Raw genomic sequence first — 23,173 nt, forward strand, 5'->3', positions numbered from 1 at the left:
GGGCAAGCAACTATTTACAGAAGATGACTACAGATGACGATATAGAGGCATATCTCCTCGCATTCGAGAGGACGGCACTGCGGGAGGCATGGCCTCAAGACCAGTGGGCAGGCCTCCTGGCCCCATTCCTGTGTGGGGAGGCCCAGAAGGCCTACTTTGATTTGACCACAGAAGCAGCTATGGATTACCCCCAGTTGAAGGTGGAAATCCTGGCGAGGACAGGCATGACGCCGGCCATAAGGGCCCAGCGCTTTCATGAGTGGAAATACCGGGTTGACAAAGCACCAAGGTCCCAGCTATTTGACTTGATACACCTCGCCCGGAAGTGGCTCCGCCCCGAGACCCATGGGCTGGAGAAGGTGGTGGAAATCCTGGTATTGGACAGGTACATGAGGGGGTTGCCGCCAGACATACGAGGGTGGGTCCACCAAAATGATCTCTCCTCTTGTGATGAACTAGTTGCTCTCGTAGAGAGACACTTAACAGCCCAAGAACTTTCTCGGACCACCGAGGAAGGGAGGCGCCAGAATCGGAGACCAGTCTCTGCGCCGAGGCCCCGGTTTGCCCTAGCGCCAGGCCGGACAATGGAGGGGAAGAAGGAGGCGGGAGAGCAGCCGGCAGTCCCGGAGAGGCCGGAAGACTGGGGAAGAAAGACTCGGGGGATAAATCCCAGCAGCCCGAAAAATAGGGGGCTGCCCCGAGCGGGGTACCGATGCTATGCCTGTGGCGAATTGGGGCATATTGCTGCCCAATGCCCAAATCTAGGAGAGCCTATGCAATGTGAACTGGGAGATATAGGGGGACTATGTGATCTAATAAGTCTTGCGATGGTCCCGCATAGATACACTAGGCCCGTTAAGATGAACGGTATAGAGACCACAGCATTGATTGACTCGGGAAGTGCAATCACATTAGTCTCGGGGAAGCTGGTCAGGCAGGACCAACTATCCCGGGCCAAACGCTCGGGAATATCCTGTGTGCATGGGGATGTCAACTATTATCCAACCATCCCTGTAAGCATAGAAGTTCTCGGAAACCCCACTAAGTTGACGGTGGGAGTAGTTCAGAATCTCCCTTATCCTGTCCTTATCGGACGAGATTTCCCGGGGTTTGATGGCCTACTCCCCGGGGACGAGAGAGAAGAAAATAATGACCCTGGGACCCAAGGTGTGGTCCAGATAGATGACCCTTCCCCAGCCTTCCATGAGTTTAGCCAGGATTTGTTCTCTCCGCCGGGGAAGCCCAGGAAGACTCTGAGGGAACGGAGGGCGGATAAAAGGAGGGGGACGAGGATCCTGACCCAGTACCAGAAGTCTCCGCTGGCAGGGGAAAGAAGGGGCTCGGCTGACAGCGGGACTGGGTCGGCCATCAACAACCCTATCGTCGGGCCTGGTTCCCCAGGGGTTCTCCCCGAGGGGGAGACAGAGGTAGAGCCCCCAGAATTTGGTCAAATGGGGACCGCACGTGGGAATTTTGGTCAGGATCAGGCCAATGATCCCATATACCACAATATTCATAAGGAAGTAGTTGAGGTGAATGGGGTCCCAGTGGAGGGGAGAGTTAAGGGCCCAGGGCCATATTACATGATTAAGAAAGATCTACTATATAGAGTAGTCCGGGTCCAAGAGCAAGTTATAGAACAACTCTTGGTCCCCAGTCATCTGTAGAGAAGCAGCGGGGGGCCATCACACATTTTTTAGTAGTATAGATTATGCACACGATACCCTGAGGCCATACCCACCAAGGGACCCCCTTTGTGTCTAAACTGATGAAGGACCTATATACCATGCTCCACATACGGACCCTTAGAACGTCGGTCTACCATCCCCAGACCGCCTTGTTGAACGTTTTAATAGGACATTGAAAAACATGTTGCGGAAAGTGATTAGTCGTGACGGGAAAGACTGCTGCCTTATGTACTGTTTGCTGTGCGGGAGGTCCCTCAGGCTTCCACTGGATTCTCCCCCTTCGAGCTGTTATATGGTCGCCACCGCAGGGGCATACTGGACCTGGCTAAAGAAGACTGGGAAGAACAGCCGAACCTGGGGAGAAACGTTGTGGACCATGTGCTGGGGATGAAGGACAGAATAGCCCGAGTCGCTCCCCTTGTGCGCGAACACATGGAGAAGGCCCAAGGGGCACAACGGACGTACTACAATCGTCAAGCGAGGACCCGGAAGTTCCAGGTAGGGGACCGGGTGATGGTGCTCATACCCACAGAGGAAAGCAAGCTCCTGGCCAGGTGGCAGGGGCCATATGAGGTAATAGAAGCTATAGGAGAAGTCGACTATAAGGTCCGACAGCCAGGTCGCCGGAAGCTGGAGCAGATCTACCATATAAATCTGCTGAAACCTTGGAAGAAGGATAGAGAAGCTCCGGTGGTTGCACTGGAGACACCATCCCCTACAAGCAACCAGCCCAACCTGGTGGGAATATCCTCGGAGTTGACTCCGGAACAACGGTCAGAAGTGATCAGCCTGATCGAACGCAACCAGGATGTGTTCTCGGAAAAGCCAGGCAGGACGACTGAGGTTCACCATCACATCTTCACAGAGCCCGGAGTGAAGGTGAACATCAAGCCATACCAGATCCCGGAGGCCAAGAGAGAAGAGATTAGGAGAGAGGTCAGGAAGATGCTGGCCTTAGGAGTCATCGAAGAATCTCATAGTCAATGGTCCAGTCCCGTGGTTTTAGTGCCTAAGCCGGACGGCAGTATGAGGTTCTGCAATGACTTCCGCAAGCTGAACGAGGTGTCCCGATTTGATGCATACCCTATACCCACGATAGATAAGCTGATTGACCGATTGGGAAAGGCACGGTTTATGTCTACCCTTGACCTTACCAAGGGCTATTGGCAGATCCCCCTGGCCAAGGCCGACAAGGAGAAGACGGCCTTTGCAACTCCAGAAGGACTATATCAATACACTGTTCTCCCCTTTGGGTTGCATGGGGCTCCCGCTACCTTCCAACGGCTAATGGACAAACTGTTACGACCCCATGGAAAGTACGCGGCAGCCTATCTCAACGACGTCATTATCTATAGCCCCGACTGGGAGACACACCTGGAGAAGGTAGAAGCAGTCCTGGACACTCTGAGGAAGGCAGGACTGACTGCAAATCCCTCCAAATGTTCAATTGGGTTAGCTGAGGCCAAGTACCTTGGGTATATAGTGGGGAGGGGCGTGGTGAAGCCCCAACTCAATAAGTTAGAAGCTATACAGAAGTGGCCCCGACCACTCCGAAAAAAACAGGTCAGAGCATTCCTGGGACTAGTGGGGTACTATAGATGGTTCATTCCCCACTTCGCCACCAGGGCATGCCCGTTAACAGACCTAACCAAAGCTCGGGGCCCAGACATAGTAAAATGGTCTGCTGAAGCCGAAGCCGCTTTTGCTGATCTGAGGACGGCCCTTTGCACAGACCCCGTACTAGTAGCCCCGGACTGGGGGAAGGAGTTTATCTTACAAACGGATGCCTCTGAAGTAGGGCTGGGGGCAGTGCTTTCACAAATGGTCGGAGATGACGAACACCCCATCCTCTTCCTCAGTAGGAAGCTCCTACCTAGGGAACGGAAATACGCCATAGTGGAGAAGGAATGCCTGACAGTAAAATGGGCCATAGAAAGCCTCCGCTACTATCTACTTGGGCGGAGGTTTACCCTGGTCACGGACCATGCCCCTTTGCAGTGAATGCACCAAAACAAGGACAAAAATGCGAGGGTAACAAGATGGTTTCTGTCGCTTCAACCCTTCCACTTCAAAAGTACAACATAGGTCTGGAACCCAACATGGCAATGCAGATGGCCTGTCGAGGGTGCACTGCTTTCCGACCAAAGTATCCCAACCCCGTAGTGTTGAGCAGGGGGGGGATATGTGGCAAACCCAGGCAAAATGGCTACAAAGGGAGGGGTAGGAATTAGTCCCAGGGGGGTTAAAAGGCTTCTCCCTATCCATTGAGGAGAGACAGCCATGAGAAATTAGGTTCAGCTGGAACAGGGGTTACTAGGGAACTAATTTGGTTCAGCTGGCCCGAATTGCTGGTGACCTTTTTAAGCCCTCCCTGGCAGGGAAACAGGGGGGGAGTGAGAGAAGCAGAGAAGCTGCCAGCGAATAGGTGCAGCAAGGCTCTGCCCTCTTCCAGCAAGGGAGACTACACTCTGTCCCCAGAAGGGGAGAAAAACAGCAAGGGACTGACTGAGAGGAGGATCAGCCAGACCCTGCGTGACTGGGAAGGCTTTTACTTTGCCCAAGCCTGTGTCTCCAAGGCAAGAAGGGACTGAGTCAGCTGAGGAGAAGCAGGTACTTTGCCACAATATATAATCCCTAGTTAGATGGCATCAGATCAGAGACACTCAAAAAGTTCAACAATGTCTTCAAGCTGCCTACCAGTGGCCATTCTTAAAATATTATAAAGGGGGAAAGGAATAAGGGTCAGATCATCTTCTGACATAATTCAATGCACTACACTGGTTTACACCAACTGAAGATCTGGACCTGGAGATTTTCCAGGTGCTATTTATATGGACAGGACTCTGCTGGTAGATTTGACACAGCCATTCAGAAGAGTCCAATTTACACCCATTGTCCTAGTGTTCACAACAATTACTCCCTTTAAAAAAAAAAAGAAATTTTTCAGTGGCACTAGAGACTGAGTAATAATACTTAACCTCGATAGAAGGCAGTAGAGAGTGTCACTCAAAGCATTCCGCAAACTCCAATGAATTACCTACCCCCCACCCTCTTTTTTTTTTTGGCAGATGGAAAAGCAGAGGCAGAAAGGTGCTCTTACTTGCCCAGTGTCACACAGGACGTCTGTTACTAGAGTTCCAGCATTCCCAATTCCTAGTGCTGTGCTTTAACTAGGACACTATGCTTCCATTCCATGGGACAGTTTAGTTAATATTTCAGGTTCTAGATTTTGGAGCCCTAGTCCAGCCTGATGGGTACTGAGACCAATCCACTAGTCAAAAGCATTCAAATAACAATCTCCCCCTCTCACTTTTCATTCAGAAACTTACTTCATGGCAAAAGAAGAACATCCATCCCACCCTAACTTTGGGCTGGAAGGGAGAGATAGTGGATCTGAACATTACAAACTGAACTAGAAAGTAAAAGTTTCCTTTCAGAGAATTGCACTGCCATCTTTTCAGACCACTGGGTGCTTACAAGCATGTTAATACTTAGGAAGCAGATTATTAATATGAATAAGGAACTCTTATAAAAAGAGACTCCTTGCACTTGACAAATCACATTTGTCTAAAAATGTTTTGTACTACTATAGTTAAAAGTAACAGCTAAGGACCACTAGAACTAGAAAAATGTACTTTCCAGTGTATGTGTGCTTAACAGCCCTTTATATACATTCAGTTTCACTGTTCCCCTGTACAGTTAGTTACGCCCCAATCCTGTGTGCACAGACCCTGGGGCCATGAACGGACCTCCACACAGATACAGAGATTCAACCATGAAGAGCTTTTTTGCAGGACTGGGGCCTTAGTTAGTCTCTCCTTTGCTATATGGTCCCTTATAATCATATATGGGGGAGAAGAAAGTCTTTTAAAACTATTAAAGGGTTATTGTTTTTATTTCTTGATGTGATATTCAGAGGGTGCTCTATCAAAAGCTGGGACTTTAAAAAGAAATTTAGTTTAAGAGCTAGGTTTTTTGTTTTTGTTTTTTATTCAAATTGACAGTGTTGCTTTGACCTTTTCACTAATTGTAAAGCAATAAATACTGTAGAAGTTGTTGAGAACTCTTTAAAATGCCCATGTAAGGATTGCAGCCAAACGCAATATCCACTGATGTCAATTTTGCAGTGTCTGGTGAATATGTATATATGACTCCCACTGGAAGCTTTGCACATGGCTACTGCTAAGACAGTTCCTTTTTCTGGCCACAAAGTTGTGGTGGAGTATTGAGAAACTACAAGCCAGCTACTTGGATATCCTTAACAAAATGCTTAAATTTATTTAACACAGAAAAGAGATTCCAAAGAAGGAAGTAAGAGATCCAGATGTTCTCAAACTTCACCATAGAAGTAGTCATATTTAATTAGACTAGATGTAAACACGGTAGGTGCACACCAGTTGCAACAACCTTTAAACTGTTCTAGGCAGTTCAATAGGATTACATAACCTCACATTGGGCTGACTCCAGCTCCAGTTAGTGGGAGTTGGATCAGTTCCCTGGGACTGGATTCACAAAAGGACTCAGACACCTAAAACTGACACTTCAGGAGCCGAAATCCCAGAATCAGGCTCCAATAGAATTCATAAACCCCCATTCATTGGCCCCTGACACCTGTAGGCACCTACACTCACTTGGCGCCTATGTTTCTACCTCTGAGCATGTGTGGTACAACCCCATGTCAGGCATCTGGATGCCTAAGCCACAGAGCAACCCACAAACTGGGAGAAGATAGGCGTCCCTCCACATAACTCAGTAGGTGCATTCAGTAGCTGTGTTCAGATCTCATCTGCCAGACTGGACTCCTATAGATGAGTTTAAACAAAATGGAGCAGAGTGGTTAGGGTACTAATCTGGGATGTTGAATACTCCCAGTTCAAGTCCCCCTTTACCTGAGAGGGAAAAAGGGATCTGACCTGAAATTTGCCACCTCTCAGGTGAGTGCCCTAATTACTGAGCTATAGCATATTCTGACGTGGAAGCTCCCTCAGGCTCTCCTGTTGAAGCTATTCCACTGTGGCTAAATAATTAAACAAAAAACACTGGAGCAGGGGGCCTGGATTGTGGTTTTCCTGCTTCCCAGGTGAGTATGCTAACCATCAGGCTAAAGAGTCTGGCCCACTTTTTTAAAATTAGTTATCCAGAGTGCAACAGCTTCAGCAAGAAAGACTGAGTGAGGCCTACATTAGAAAATCTCTGAGTCCAATGGTTAGGGCACTTACCTGTCAAGTGGCAGATCCCTGTTCAAATCCCTTCCTTCCCTTACCCAGGTAGAGGAGGGACTTGAAGTAGGAGTCTCTTACAATCCCAGGTGAGTACCCTAAGCACTGGGCTAAAAGTTGTGAGGGAGAGCCACCTTCTCCCAGCTTCTTGCAAAAATGATGTAGGTGACCAATGCCAAGAGAAGGTTTGCATCTGAGAATCCCAAGCTGAGGGAGGCACCTCCCCACAGAATGGACTTTTCACCTATCTCCAAGAGAGATGCGGGGCTTAGAACACACCCCTTGGCTTGGCACCTCCCATTGGCTACCTTAGGAGGAGAGTCACCTAGCGTGTTGGCTTTTGTGAATCCCATTCTAAGGTACCTATCTCTCCCCATTCATTGTATAGGGACTGAGGTGCCTAAAAGTTAGGCACGGTGATGCTCAGCATCACAATACCTAAGTTTCTTTGTGAAGCTAGCCATAGTGCCTGCCCATAAAAGTCAGTGAGTGTCTTTCCATTAATTCAATGAGTTCTGGATCAGGCCTAGAGAATCCAGCTTAGTCATGTGTGTACATTTTAGAACTCATTTGTTTACTGGACTAAAAAGTAACATGGTGCAAACCACATATCTAACATGGACAATGGCCTAATTATGAGGCCTTTTGCGCCGTAGAGTTCCCTAATGCAGACTACAGACAATGTGACTGTTGATCTGCACTGAAAACCTCTAGCCCCTTAAACAGCATAAATCGCAATATGTTTCACTTATATAATAACTTTCATCAACTTACAGCACTTTATAAACATTAATGAATTACCTCGGAGACCTTCACTCTCCTATATTTGGTAGGTATGTGTTATCTCCAATTTATAGATGGGGAAACTAAGTAAGGTAGAAGGCAGCCTGGTAGGTTTATATCCTCTAATCATTTGTTTCAAAATTAGGCTCCTCTCTCCTCTTCTCTCCTTGGAGCCTGAACCTGATTCTCAATAGATGATGTGGCCTTCCCTGAGCCTATGGAATCTGTAACATGCACTCTGCCCCCAGCCCTTCCATATTTCTAGTACTTTTTGTTTTAGCCAAAGGAGTAGGAGAAATTACTTCAATTTCTTGTTCCTCCTCATCTTTTACAAAGACAAGGTGGTTTTAAGGACTGTACCTAGCCTTCTGCCTAAAATGCCCTCCAGATGTCACCTAGGTCAGGAAATATCCATTCCTAACCTCCATCTTTTCCTCTTACAGACAGCAAATGCATTTGGCACTTGCTAGATGTGCTTCATGTCCTTGGGCAAGATGTCCATTTCATCAAGAACTCACAGGCCCTGATGAAGGTCTTCAGCTTTTCCAGGATAAAGAAAATTCTCCGTATCTTTCTGGTAAGCACCACCTGCATAACTTTACCAAAGAATGTTTCCCAGGGTGGGAAGAGGTAAGGAAAGATTCTATGAAACTACAAACGGGACCTGGAAAGTTCACATCCAGATCCAAACTTTCCAAAGTTCCACTCCAAACTTACATTTATAGAAGTCATGTCTTATTACACCTAAAGCTCATTATAAAATGGCATCCCAGAAAAGACCTGAACTCTCAGACAATACGGATGAGCTTCTCTTAAAAAGGGAGCGTATAACAAACTGCCTCAGTGTCTGCACTCTCTCTCCCTGCAGTGGCTTGCAACATAAAGGATAAGAGATTCTATTTACAAACCTTTGAGCAGACACGGAAGATGGTTCACTGGTTAAGGTGCTAACCTGGGACTTGAGTTAAATTTCCTACTCTGCCACAAATGCCCTGTGTCACCTTGGGCAATCACAGACTCTTTGTGCTTCAATTCTGCATCTGTAAAATGGAAATAGCACGTCCCTACCTCACTGCATTGTAAAGATAAATACATTAAAAAGTGTGTGGTACTCAGATACTATGGAAATATGGGGCACAGAAGTTGTGTCTTAAGGTTCTGATGCTAAAGTTCATGGGTTCTAGCCATGGTGGATTTTTTTTGCAAGTTCATAGCTAGGGCTTTGATTAAGGTTCCTCTCTATGTAAAATAAAAGACAGTTATCTGTTCCGTAACTGGTATTCTTCGAGATGTGTTGCTCATGGCCATTCCACATAAGGTGTGTGTGCTTGCCACATGCTCCAGTGCTGGAAGTTTTTCTCTCAGCAGTATCTGTAAGGGTATAGATAAATCTCTGATAATTTGCATATGACTGTACATTGTGTCTCTTCAGATAACCTTGTAGTGGGTCTACCCACCTGTGACCTCTGTTTTCATGAAACTTTGTATCAAAGCTTCATATAGAAATCTTGTACTGATGAGCCTTGGTATATGGAAACTTGATATCATAGCCTCATGTAGAAACTTTGCATTGAACCTTGGTATAATGTTATATCCCCTAAGGATAAAATAAGATAGAAGAAGAATGTCTCTTTGCTAAGGATAGAGTAAGATTTTCCCCCCCATCCCCCCACCAATCAATTGTCCTGTTGAATGAATGAGGTGTGAATGAACAAGGCGTGGAAGGCAGCACCTCCAGACAGCTGCAACAGTTGGAGAGGGGATGGAAGCCAGACACAAGGACAATAAAACTTTTCAAGTGGGCTCACTAAAGAAGAGCAGACATATTGACAGCCTCGAGGGTTAGAAGCAAGCACCTTCTTTTGAAAACACCCTCTTTGAACAGCATTGGGACAACACCCAGAGAAAAGCAGCACAAAGGATCAATGGACACAGACACAAATTTTGAATCTGGTACAGATTTGCATGAGAGTGAAGCGGCTATAAATGTGAGGTGTCTTGCAGAGGACCCTGGGTCTCGTCTTGTCAACCTGGGAGCATCGATCCGGATTGACAGAAGCCCGGCTCCACCCCCTCCCCCATCTAACTCACCTGGCCAGTGAAGTTAAGGGGAGCAACTAATTGGTAACAACAAGACTGAGTGTGCTTGTGTGTGTGTATGTAAGTGCATGAGTGTAATATATATATATCATATGATACAGTGTGGATTGATACATGTATTACCAATAAATGTGGCGCTTTGCCTTATTCCCCCTGAAAAGATCCTGGGCAGTACTTTAAGCATAACCGAGGAGCAGCTCTAGCATCCTTTGAAGTGGCACCCTCTGAAGGGGCACTGCTGGCTCCCCCCACCCTCCGTTCCTTCTTGCCAGAAACTCAGACAGTGGGGAAGGAGGGCGGGTCACGGAATGGACATGAGCAACACATCTCAAAGAACACCAGTTACAGAATAGGTAACTGTCTTTTCTTCTTTGAGTGCTTACTCATGTCCATTCCACATTAGGTGACTCCAAGAAGTTCCCATGCAGGCAGGTAGGAGTTCACAGCTGCGCAGACTGTAATACAGCTCTGCCAAACCCAGTGTTGTCTTTGGCCTGCTGAGTGACGGCATAATGAGACGTGACTGTGTCTACCAAGGAGCATGTCATGGCTCTACAGATGTCCTGGATCGGGATGTGTGCCAGGAAGGCCACTGACGATGCCTGTGCTCTAATCAATGGGCCCTAATGATTGGTGGCAGCTGGACCTTTGCTAGCTCATAACAGGTCTTTATGCAAGAGGTGATCCAGTTGGAAATCCTCTTTGAAGAAACTGGAAAGTCCTTCATCTTATCTGCTGTAGTGATGAAAAGCTGGGTCGATTTACGGAAAGGCTTGGTACGCTCCAAATAAAAAACCTAGGCCCTCCGGACATCCAGCGCATTCAGACACCTCTCTTTGGCAGTCTTGTGTGGGTTGGGACAGAACACTGGCAGGAATACATCCTGGCTCACGTGGAAAGAAGATACCACCTTCAGCAGGAAGGCTGGGTGGGGCAGCAGCTGGACCTCGTCCTTATAAAACACTGTGTAAGGCAGTTCCGAGGTCAAGGCCTTAATTTTTGAGACTCGTCTCACTGACGTTACTGCCACCAGGAAAGCAACCTTCGGGTAAAGCCTCTTGAGGCTCCTCAGGAACCTGAGAGTCATGTCATGAGAAAAGACAGTCTGACCTTGGATCGGCTAATGGAATGCAGAGATGGCCGTAAGGTGCACACTGATGGAAGAATGCGCCAGCCCCTGGTTCCTGAGCTGCAGTAAGTAGCCTGAGATGGACTGCACTGAAGAATGCGAGGGATAAATGCCATGTTCCGACACCCAGTGGGAAAACCTCATCCACTTGGCCAGGTAAGTTAGTCTTGTGGATAGCTTCCAACTTCCTAGGAGGACCTCCTGCTCTGCCTCCGAGCAGCTACGCTCCTCTGGATTCAAACATGGAGCATCCACGCTAAGAGATGTAAAGACTTGAGGTTGGGCTGTAGGAGCTGACTATGATCCTGCGACAGCAGGTCCAGATAGTAGGGAAAGGGCCAGGGAGAGGCCACCGCCTGTTCATGAACGTGCTGAACCAGTGTTGGCGAAGCCATGCAGGGGCGATCATGATAACCTGTGCTTTGTCCCTTTTGATCTTTACTAGGACCCAGCTGACCAGAGGGATCGGAGGGAACGCGTTCATCAGACCTTCAGCCCATGACAGGAGGAAGGCATCAGAGAGGGAGGCCTTGCTCAGGTCCTGCTGGGAGCAAAACCGATGGCACTTTCGGTTTCTCCTGGTGGCAAAGAGATCTACCTGGGGAGTTCTCCACCTCTGGAAGATCATGCAGGTCACCTCCTGATGGAGTGACTCCTCTCACCATGAGTGGAAGTCCCTCCTGAGGTGACCTGCTAAGGCATTCCTGATGCCAGGGAGCTGACCAGCTTCCAGATGGATGCCATGGCTGATGCAGAAGTCCCAGAGACAGGGGTCCTCTTGGCAGAAAGCCAACAAGCACGCTCCTCCTTGCCTGTTGATGCAGAATATCGAGGCTGTATTCTCCGTCAGGAATCTCACCACTTTTCCACAGGCCAGTCAGACCACTCTGAGCTCCTTGACATTTATGTGTAATGCTGCTTCCTCCAGAGTCCACATCCCCTGGCTCCGGAGATGTCCAAGGTGCGCCCCCCAACCAAGGTCCAAAGCGTCTGACGTTAGCTCAACAGATGGAGTGAGAGACTGTCGAACAGGACACCTTCCAGGACCTTTTCGCAATCAGTTCATCACTGCAGCAAGGTGAGAACTACTAGAGGAATGGTGACAATCTTGTCCAGGTGGTCCCTCGATTGGGAAGAGGTCAACGCCAGACATTGCTGCGAGGGCTGCATGCGGAGCCTGGCATGGTGGATCATATATGTGCAAGCTGCCATGTGGCTTAGCAGGTGCAGGCACACCCTGGCCGTTGTCAGGGGAAATGCAGACACTTCCTCGATGAGGTCAGTCAGGTTCTGAAACATGTCTAATGGCAGGAACACTTTCCCCCAAGTCAAGTACGGCCCCGATGAATTCTATCCTTTGAACTGGAACTAATGTGGACTTTTTGTGGTTGACCAGTAGTCCTAAGGAGAGGCACGTGGCTTGTAGTACAGCGACGTTGCGTTGGACCTGAGCGTTGGAACTGCTTTTTACCACCCAGTCGTCGAGGTATGCATAAATCTGGATACCCTGACGCCTGAGGTAGGCCACGACTACCACCATGCACTTGGTAAACACCCTTGGTGCTGTAGCCAGGCCAAACAAAAGGATTGCAAACCGGTTGTGGGCTGAACCCACCGTAAAACAGAGAAATCATCTGTGTCCTGGGAAGATTGCTATGTGAAAGTATGCGTCTCAGGTCAAGGGCAGCATACCAGTCTCCCGGATCCAGGGAGGGGATAATGGAGGCAAGGGAGACCATGTGAAACTTTAGCTTCTTTAGGTATCTGTTGAGGTCTCGCAGGCCCAGGATGGGACCCAGACCACCCTTTGGTATCAGAAAATACCAGGAATACAAACCCTTGTTCTGGTAAGGAGGCAGGACCTCCTCCACCACCACCAGCTGGAAGAGCCCCTGAACCTCCTGCTCAAGAAGATGCTCATGAGAAGGGACTTTTATGCTCCTTGCTTGGAGCGAGTCGAGCCTGACTGGGCAGAGGGTGGGGGCAGGTGGCTTGCGCACCGTCTACAGCCCTTGAGCTTTTTGTGCTGCAGGTCCTGCCGGGGCTGGCTCCCTTGCCCCTGGGGTAGTTGCGGTTTGAACTGATTACATGCCGGGCCCAGAACATAGAACCTCAGGGTTTTTAGGGTGGTTCGGGAGTCCTTAAGCCCATGTAATTTGTTGTCTGTCTTCTCCGCAAACAGGGCCTGGCCATCGAGGTTCTGAATTGACTGCTGAGCCTCGGAGGACAATCCAAAGAGGAGCAGCCAGGACGCTCACCACATGGAGATGACGGATGCCAGGTATGGGCGGCGGAATCTGCTATGTCAGATACCACTTGAAGGGCCATCCTGGCAGTGGGCATGTCCTCGTCAAGGACCACCCTGAATTCCTTATGGCATGCCCCGTCCCCGGCTAAGTCCCGGACGGGACTAACAAAACTCTAACTACTGCTAAGAGCTAACTAACTCAACTACTAACTATGTACGATAACTTTACAAGAACTCTAGTTCATACGAACAAAGCCTAAGCAATGCTAGTAAGGGCAGTGAACATCCTGTGCACCGTCACTGGCGGCAAGAAGGAACTAAGGGTGGGGGAGCCAGCAGCGCCCCTTATACTGCGCCATGCAGGCACCACTTCAGAGGGCGCCAGAGCCACTCCCCTGTGGATACTGCTGAGCGAAAAACTTCCAGCACCAGTGCATGTGACGAGCACACGCACCTAATGTGTGCGGAATGGACATGAGCAGGGCCGGCTCCAAGCACCAGCTTATCAAGCAGGTGCTTGGGGCGGCAACTCAGGAGTGGGGCGGCACTTTCAGGGATTCGGCAGCAATTTGGCAGCGGGTTCCTCACTCCTGCTCAGAATAAAGGACCTCCCGGCTGAATTGCCGCAGATCACGATCGCGGCTTTTTTTTTTTTTTTTTTTGGCTGCTTGGGGTGGCAAATCCCCTGGAGCCGGTCCTGGACATGAGCAAGCACTCGAACAATTATTTCTTCTTTATGGGGGAAAAAAAAAATCCATGGTTGCAACCTTTAGTTTAAAGGTATCTTCATTATAAACTCCAATTTTCAGAAGGTTGAGGGGAGAGAAAATAGCTCAGATAATTTAAAGTGCACTGGGATGGAATCTTCATGCACGCTGCCAAATCAAGTGCACATTTTTCAAATGCTTTTTTAAATTTAAAGCAAGAATTTCATTTTTAAATGAAATCTATGGTATTTTGAACAAATAGCTACTGGATATAGACTCAGAAGCTACTTTTCACACCTTTTTCCATCGTCCAGTGTTTTAAGGAAGTATTATGGTGGGATGGAGGGATGAGCCATCAGTCCCAGCATAGTGCCAGCCCCTAAAGTTGGAGCACTTTGAATATTATACTTACCATCATAAAATAAACATTTCAACATTTTCTTAGACCAGAGAAAGCTTTTAGGGAAGGGGATGTAAGGCGAAGGCATGAGGACTGGGGAGCCAGCCTTTAGGGAAGAACCACAATTTAAAACTGTTTCCTGCAATATTTCTGCACTTTACTTTCCAATTTGCCTTAAGGAGCCCCAATTTTCGGAGTTAAATCTTCCAGCAGTTTCAAATGGTGTTGGTCTAGAGACTTTGGCATACAATCCTACCTGCCTACATTCAACCTTTTGTCCCCTCTTTCTTCAACACCACTATCACCCAATAAAAACATGCAACTAATCCATCAAGCTGTTTCTGATTTACAGAGGCAAAATGTTTATATAGTTCTCTGAGTATTAGAAGGTTTTCTTTCCAAACTCTAGACCAAAAATAAGAAGCTAGGCTTTAATGTGGGCTAAGTACTACTGACTGGTTTAGCTGAAGTCAACAAGAATGACATTAAAGAAGACCAAAAAGAAGTGACATGACAGAAACCACAGTGGGTTTAGTCTATGTTTTTTTTAGAAATTATTTTAAATATTTATTTTAAATTTTCCAAATAAAAGTAATTTTACTATTGATCTCTTTCCAAAGAATGGGGGAAAATTCATTAATGAACATTCTATGTAATCAGAGATAGACATGTGAAGAAAAGGGAAACCAGTTACAAAACACAGCCATAATCAAATTCCCTTTCTCCCCTTTAGTTAGGAAAAAGAGATGCTCAGATGTACAGAATCAAAAGTAATGGGCCAGCCCTATAATGGCCTTATGTTATCATTGTGTATTACCCTGCATGAGACCAAGTTCTCATTTTGTCCTGTTGGGCCAGATTCTTAGCTGATGTAAATTGTTGTAGCTCCACAACAATTACTGGCTTCAATGGAGCTATGTGATTTATGACAGCTGAGGATCTGGCCATCTATCTTGTCCTCACCAATAATGGTCTCATTAAGAATGTTTCAACCAAAGAATCTGTGGCAGGTGAGACAACTTTCCCCTATCTATCAATTCTCTAGCATGTTATAACTTCATAGCAACTGGTAAAGTCTTTAAAAAACAAATATTTAACTTCATCATAGAGTCCTGGAACCATGGCAGAGTGTCCCAACTACAAAGTGTAGTGCTCTCTGACATCTCCCAAGGTCAACAAAATCTGCTCTTCTTGCATGCTTCATGAAAGAGCACATCCACAAACAGTGAACAAAGAAGGCAATACTTGACCTGCATGTTTGGCACAGAGGGGAGCTAAATACTATCTCTAGTTAAACAGGACCTTCATTGTCATCAACCCAGTCTATCTTCAAACTGCCCTGTGCCAAAGTGAAACTACTAATGACCTTGGGACTCTCTCACCAGATTCCATTCACCATACACCTCGGTCTCACAGTAACCTTGCTAATACTAGTAAATAGAAAACACAACAGGTGTACTGCAGCTCTCCCACATAACACATGCAGCAAAGCCTTGCCTCAAACATACTGTCGATCTGGAAAGTGGTTACTTGATTTGAGCAAGAACATAAGAACATATGCCCCATATCTAGTAAGTCTAATCTCCCATTTAGACCTTGAAATGTTCAACAAGTAGGAAGTTCAAACAGACGGGTTAGGACTCTGGTGTTAAGATGGAAGCATGGGCCAGCAAGAAGGAAGTATACAAAGCAGCTTTCTGATGGGATCAAGGTGTTATCTTCCTCTGGGTTTTATTTTCAGAGTTTTCAGGGTGTTGATTACAACCTCAGGTTTTAAAAAAATGGCTTTAAAAAAACCTCAAACCCTCCTTCCCCCCAGTTTGTGACACAACCAAACCCTGTAATCACAAAGGGTGAAGCTCTATCTTCTCAGAATCCTTCACTAAATTCTCACTACACAGTAGCTATTATAATGTTTCTTCAGTTCCCTCTGACTGTTCCCTGTCTCATTATTAGACTTGTATAACTATCTGGGGTCTAAGCAGGGAGTTAACTCCCTACTTGTTGCAAAACTCCTTTACAACTAAGTGGTGGCTAAATGATGAGCCAGGTCTCACTACCATTTCTGCATTCCCCTCACCCCTCCAAAAAATCAGATTCCCATAGACTTTTCCTCCCATTACTCTTCAGCCCCTCCAATTCTTTGATCTTCTTCCTCCATACCACTCAAATGGATGCTTCCTCCCTGCTCCTCCAGCCCCACAAGTAGACACTTTCTTTTTCGATTACTCTGATGTCTCAGGGACCTTGAGACAACCGGTTCCTCACCACAAAGGTTACATTTTTCAAAAGTGTCTAAGGGTACATCTACATCGCAAAAAAAAAAAAAAAGAAAGAAAAAGAAAGGATCAGCGACAGTGAGATGCAGCACCTGGGACAACTGACTCAGGCTTCTGGGGCTCATGCTATGGGGTTAACAATTGGACATTCAGGCTCAGGCTGAAGTCCAGGCTCTGAAACCCAGCAAGAGGGGAGGGTCTCAGAGCCCCTAAACATCTACACTGTGATTTTTAACTCTGTAGTGCGAACCCCGCAAGACCAAGTTAGCTGACTCGGGCTCTGAGACTTACTACAATGGGTCCTTTTTTGTGGTGTAGACATACCCTAAGTGACTTGGGAACCTAAGTCCCATTTTCAAAATGATTTATGTCATTAGGAGCCTCAGTCCCATTGACTTTTTCAATGAGACACAGGCACCTAATTATGTGTCACTTTTGAAAAATAGGAGATTTTGAAAATGTTACCCAAAGTTCCTGTGGTAGCTGATTCAGTACTGAAACTCAGGATCCTCCCTGGAAAAAATAATTAGATGGAAGTTACTTGTGTACGATGACACTAAATCAAAAATCATGTCACAGAGGCAGAGCAAATTCAAGTTATTCCAGTTACAACTACTGGAAAGTGGAGAATAAGAACTTTATAATGCTTCATTAAAAATCCAGTGAGACAAGGACATGCAACTGACTCAATTTCACACGTAAAAACTTATTTGGGGAGCAAATTTTGCTACCAGTGAAGTCAGTAGCAAAATTTCCACCAAATGCAAGTGACACCAGCACTTAGCCTTTCATCTCCACCATCTAGTATCTGGTCATATGAAAGCCAAACTTCCCACAAGGCTGCCTGAGACCTCCTACAAAGCCATGCTGCCAGGCACAACTATCTCTGGAAATCTTGTGGCGGTGGCAAACTGATTAAGATGGACAATGCTAGGTCCCTGCCTATTGTCACTGGCCAAATAGGTGTGCTTCTAGCATGCAAAATGATGCCGGTTGACACTGAATACATATATTATACTGAGATGCCAAAGTTCAACCTTTGTCCCTCAAAATGACTATGTAGAAGCCAGTTAATATTTTTTCTAGGACAAGTTTATGGGGTAATTGGATTTGGAGTCTTTAGTTTGGATCCAGTATTAGTCAGAACTGTGCTAAAGCTTTATTTTTTTTTATTATTTCCTCGTGTCCTTTTTTCCCCCATCCAAAATTTAACATTTTATAGCTCTGGAAAATGATGGAAAAAGTAAACAGTTTGGATATGGTCCTCTGGCACTCTCCCGCCTGCCCACCAATTCCAAATCTGCCAAGAAACACTAGGATGCGCACATGACAAAGCCAAACACCAAAATGCGTTCTATAATGACAAGGAATCAAGTGCAATGTATGATTGTGTTGACTGGTTTGGATTAGCTCCTGAAGTTGGCTAATAGAAAGATACGAGAATCTTTCCAAAAAGTTAAAACCTGCAGCTCATGAAAGAACCAGCAACACAAAGAATTGGGCTCCTTTCCCTTTAAATTACAACCCATGGAGGCACTACAGTAAACCCCTTAATCTCTTTTTAAGCAGCTATTTTATCCCAACTTCCTTTGTGGTATACACCCACAAAGCACCCACACCACAATTCAAGAATTGCCTAAGTGATGAGATGCAAGTCACTCAGCTTCAATAAATAAAATAAATAAATAATAAATATTCACCCAGAATGGAATGCCTCATCTCTTAACCCTTTGCTTGTGCAAGGCCATGCCTGTTAGACACACACATTCACCATTTTTAAACCCGGTCATCAAATAGGGATATGTTGAAGGTGGTGTAAGCCCTGCCATACATTCACAGGCATGCCAACAACTTGTATGCTTTTCATGAGCACATTTCAGATCTTGCAACTTTCAGAATGCTTCTGAAGATCTTAAAGTATTATTACCATTTTACAGATGGGGAAAATTAGGCACAGAGTTTATGGTCCTGATGCTCCATTGGGACATGCATCCATCCCCATTGACTAGAGTAGGGTTTTGGACAGGTGTGGAGGGGGGTGGGGGGCCATTACTGCATGGTTTTAAATGCAGGAATTGGGTGCAAGTGACTTGTGCCAGGTCACATAGCAAGTCAGAGATAAAGTGGGCAATAAAACCCAGGTCTCTTATCTCCTAGTCCTTTTTCTAAACTAGAATAACGCTGCCTCAGCCTAAGAAAAACCTTACAAACATGTTTGAAAATGAAAGTCTAAATAATTAACTTTAAATGGTGACTAATTTCACAGGCAAAGTAATGTTTTATTTTCAGATACTAGGACAGGTTTTCTCCAATCACAGTCCACCTCCTTTAAAAAAAAAAAGTAGAGTTTCTTACTTTGGGACATCATGTTCTTTGAACAAAGACAATTCCACAATGCCATAAATGTATGCCTGTGTTTCCACTGAGCTGAAAGAGGTGTTGGATTTTGAAGATGAAAGTGTTTGATTACATATTTGTCTTCCATTTGATGAGAACATCAAATGATAACACTTAGACCTTTTACAGCACTTTCCATCTTCAAAGCACTTTGCAAACATTAACTAACCCTCACAATACCCGTTATGTAGGCAAATATCATTACATTCATATTACAGATGGGGATTCTCTGGCAAAAAGATTAAGTAATTTACCCTGGACCACAGAGATAGTCAGTATCAGAGCTAGGAAAAGAACTCAGTAGCTCCTGGCTCCCAGTTCTGTTCTCATATCATGCCTCTCAATATTAAAGGCAATACCATTTTTTAAAATTAAAATATCAATTTTAAGTTTTCCTGAGGAAGAAATTAGTCCATCAAAATGAAAACTAATGACACATTTACATCTTGTGGTCTAGCTAGGCTTGCTATCTCCAAAGGAGACATTTTGACTTTTTAGGTTCTAAACTAACGAGAAAGATCACTGGTATCAAAGAGAACATACCACAGAGACAAAGGGTTATGTAGTCAGGAAACGAGTACAACATAAATTAATTCCACATTCTACATTCTCCTTCGCTGTTTAGACATAGGCATTGTGACTATTTACTAATCTTCCTTCACATCTTTACATTTCATCATTTGCATCAGCTCTGAAATATTTGTTTTTGCTTAAACAACAACAAAGTTATCTTTTCTGGAACAGATACCTTCACACCTGGGGCTCCCACTTAAAGTCATAACATAGATAAAGAACCACTCGTGAACTGGGAAAAGGATGCTTGGTAGCTGAATTATGGGTTCCCATAATGTTTCATTCATTTTGTTGATGCATTTCTTTGAACTTTCCTGTCCTAAGTGTGCAGGATATATGGTTACATCAACACTTTCATGACAGCCCAAATCACCCACTCTCCATAGCAATGGATTGATGTGTCATAGAGAGTGTGATTAGGAGGTCATCAGAGGTACACGAAGCACCAGATTAAAGCTCAGAACTGAGACATATTTGTTCCTTTGGTTATTAAAAAAAGATCAGAGGAGAAAAAAAATTGTTGTAATGGAAAAAAGAATATGAGACTTTTAATATATTGTTAAAATATTTTTGTGCAAGGCATCACTTAAAATAAAGGCCAAAAGTATTTTATTTTTGATAGAGAAACATGCAAGTTAATGCATAGTTTTATAGTGGAAATTTTTTTGACTGTAATCTGGCCTGTACACAGCCTGACATTTTCTGGCATGCCAGCAGTATTAGTCTCTGCACTATTGCACAACACTGAACAAAAAGCACCCTTATGTGCCAAAAGAGTGAAATTCTAAAAACTGGCCACTTGAATGGTCCCTTAGAATATGTGCGAACGATATATGCTAAACTCTCTGTTCCATCTTGTATTTAGCTGTGACACCCTAAGTACCTTTCCCAGACCTACGAAAGAGCTCTATGTGGCTCAAAAGCTTCTCTCTCTCTCTCTCACCAACAGAATTTGGTCCTTTAAAAAATACTACCTCACCCACCTTCTCTCTCAAATATCCAGGGATCACTTGGCTACAACACTGCAAACAAATTCTAAAAACGCACTCTTCCAGCTTTTGGGCCCATCCAGGATTCTCTCACCAGTGTAAATCACCAGTGTGCCTTTGCTGACTACAATACTATATCTGTCATTAATTCTTTGGATCTATCTATCTATCTCTTATCTACCCCCCAATGCAAAATTCATCCATTACTTTTATTATACTGGGATTCAGATCTGCCACTCCTCTCACTCTTCCTGAGAAAGCCCATCAGAAAGAAGGGAAGCAAGACAAACTACCACAATATACTACCAAAGTCTAGGAAATGCTAGCCTAGCAACTGTAACAACAAGGTAACTCTTTGAAATATCAGCAATGAAATTTACAATCCCCAGGCTAACTCCACACTATCAGTGAAAACCTGTATGAAAGCCATAATCAATTTAAATAAAAAGTGCTTTTGACAAAATCTACCATCTACACCCCACTCTGCGCCACACACAAAAAAGTCTGATGAAAGACTTCAAGAAGAAAGTTCTCTATAGCACCACATCTGCCCCCGTGTTTTCTTGGTGACAGTCTTCAAGAAGAAATTCTTCCCCCACATCCTTGGTGAAAAACTTCAAGAATGTGCCTCTCTCATGAGAAGTGGAAACCTTCAAAGCCCCTTGTCTCCTTGAAGAAGGTAAAACGATGTCTGCTAAACCCTTTGGCTTACATAACTTTTTTTGTTTTTACTTATTTAAAAAAAAACTTTTTAAAAGGTACTTCATATTTGAGAAATAAATGCTATTTTTCTCCTCTTTTTAGTATATTGTTTGGCAAGTCATGTTTTTGATTATTTAAATATAATCTTCATTCTAAACTGCATCTGACTCACATAACCTCAATACTTTAGAAAACCACAACAAAAGTGCCTTAATATTAGCTATAGATGAATAGGCAATGAGTCAGTGAATAGTTAAGGACGTTCCATGGAAACGCATGAGCTACATTGAGTAGAATTTTGTTATTTTATAATTAGTTTAAGAATAACAATATAGATTACTTGGAAGGAAGGATATTTTTGGAAGTTTTGTGTTTTGTTTTTCACAGAGGAACTTTACATTATGTACAAAAGGATCAAAAACTGCGCAGCAAAAACATTGGTGTTCTCATTGGAAACCAGTAGTCATTGTTTGTACATACTGAAGTTATATTCTTTCTCTGTAAAGAACTTTAACCTTCTAACTGTGGCCATCACACTCTACAACCTTACTGGGACACCTTGCCACAATGGCAACACCTGCTGAAAAGAATAGCTTTAGAGCCGTCACATGCTCCTCTACAGCTGTTGACAGCAACTTAGTCAATATTTACTCCTGATTTACTCTGTACTCAGGCTCAATGGAAGGGGGAGGGGAAATCCAGTCACCTCCTACTTACTGGTGTTCATTTTCTCAGCGCTAAGAGCAACACACATTGCTATGTGATTGAAATACAGAAAAAATACTGGTGTTCTCCAAATATCATTACCATCACAGCGCCACATTTGCGAGTCATGCCCTTTACTGCATGCTCCCCAGAACAAGTAAGTGAGGTATAAATAACTACATATAGATCCTAACTAGAGGCCACAAGACTGAAACACAAATTCCTACAGCACCAATATCATGTCTATAAAAAGAGGCACAATAGCCCCCATTCTATCACTTCCTGAACAATCATCTGAAATATAGCAGCTCTGAAGAGCAAAATGTAATGGGTAACAGTATCAAAGGATGATGACAAAGGTAAACTAATCTGCATGGATGAACTCAGAGGATTGGTCCTCCACCCCAAGAGGACCAAAGGTGAGCCCCAACTTTAAACCAGAGGAAGTGATCATTGGATCAAGGTTAAGGTGCAATCAATCTTGTATCTCAGTCTATAACCTAGACTGGAGTGTCCCCACACATGAATGTGGTGGAAGAAGCCACCCATCAAAGGACTGCATCATTCATTGAAGCCATCAAATCTCCAGAAGAGCCACTGTCTACATAGATGTTGAAGTCATCCAGTTGGATGACTCTAGCACCAGGCCAGAAAAAACAGAAGGGTCACCTGGGATAGGAATTTCACAATATAAGAGGATGGTTTATGCACCACAACAGTGGGAACGCAACACCCTCTGCCAGTGCTTCTCTGGACTCAAGCTGCACTATATTCTTGTATGGAGAAAGCTGAACAAATCAAGTCCCAGCAGAATCATTCAGCCAGATTTTGGTTATTCAACAAAAATCAGGGACTTAAAAAAATCACCAATGACAATTATAGATAACCCTTATTCGTCAACTAGTATGGACCATATTAGCCAACGCCCTGGATTCATGAGATGATCCCACAGACCTGACCAGTGGGACTCACGTAGTAAGTACCATATCACAAGTTTATCAAACAGCTTCTCTCCCTGCCTGCCACCACCATCCAAGGAAAGCTCAGCCCACCAGAAACCATTCACCCACCTCTATTCCCTCAGCTCAGGGCAGCATTGAGCAACCCTCTCTGTTAAAATACATTTAATGACAGCAACTCTTACAGCTGAGTACCTAAATAAAGAACTTCTGGGTGGACTACAAGAACAAACACACTCAACAGGTGTTCCACACTCGCAATAAAAGAAGGGTATCCCCAAATGAGATGGGAGCG

General features: G+C 45.0%; 1 protein-coding gene across 30 annotated transcripts in view; it reads right to left on the reverse strand.

Annotated features, from left to right (window-relative positions):
- Window positions 1-23,173, reverse strand: part of ZBTB20 (zinc finger and BTB domain containing 20) — a 646,879-nt gene that overhangs the window by 560,294 nt on the left and 63,412 nt on the right. The window contains exons 1-2 of one of the 30 annotated variants that reach the window (XM_039497050.1): window positions 19,699-19,841; window positions 17,019-17,066 (exon numbers count right to left, since the gene is read on the reverse strand). The exons of 28 other annotated variants lie outside the window; for them this stretch is intronic. The gene's annotated coding sequence lies outside the window, so the exon portion shown is untranslated. Of the gene's footprint in view, window positions 1-17,018; window positions 17,067-19,698; window positions 19,842-23,173 lie in introns of those variants that run through there. One more of the 30 variants, XM_039497044.1, reaches the window with a different exon arrangement.

Source organism: Mauremys reevesii, linkage group 1, assembly GCF_016161935.1.
Source record: "Mauremys reevesii isolate NIE-2019 linkage group 1, ASM1616193v1, whole genome shotgun sequence".
Classification (NCBI taxonomy): Eukaryota; Metazoa; Chordata; order Testudines; family Geoemydidae; genus Mauremys; species Mauremys reevesii.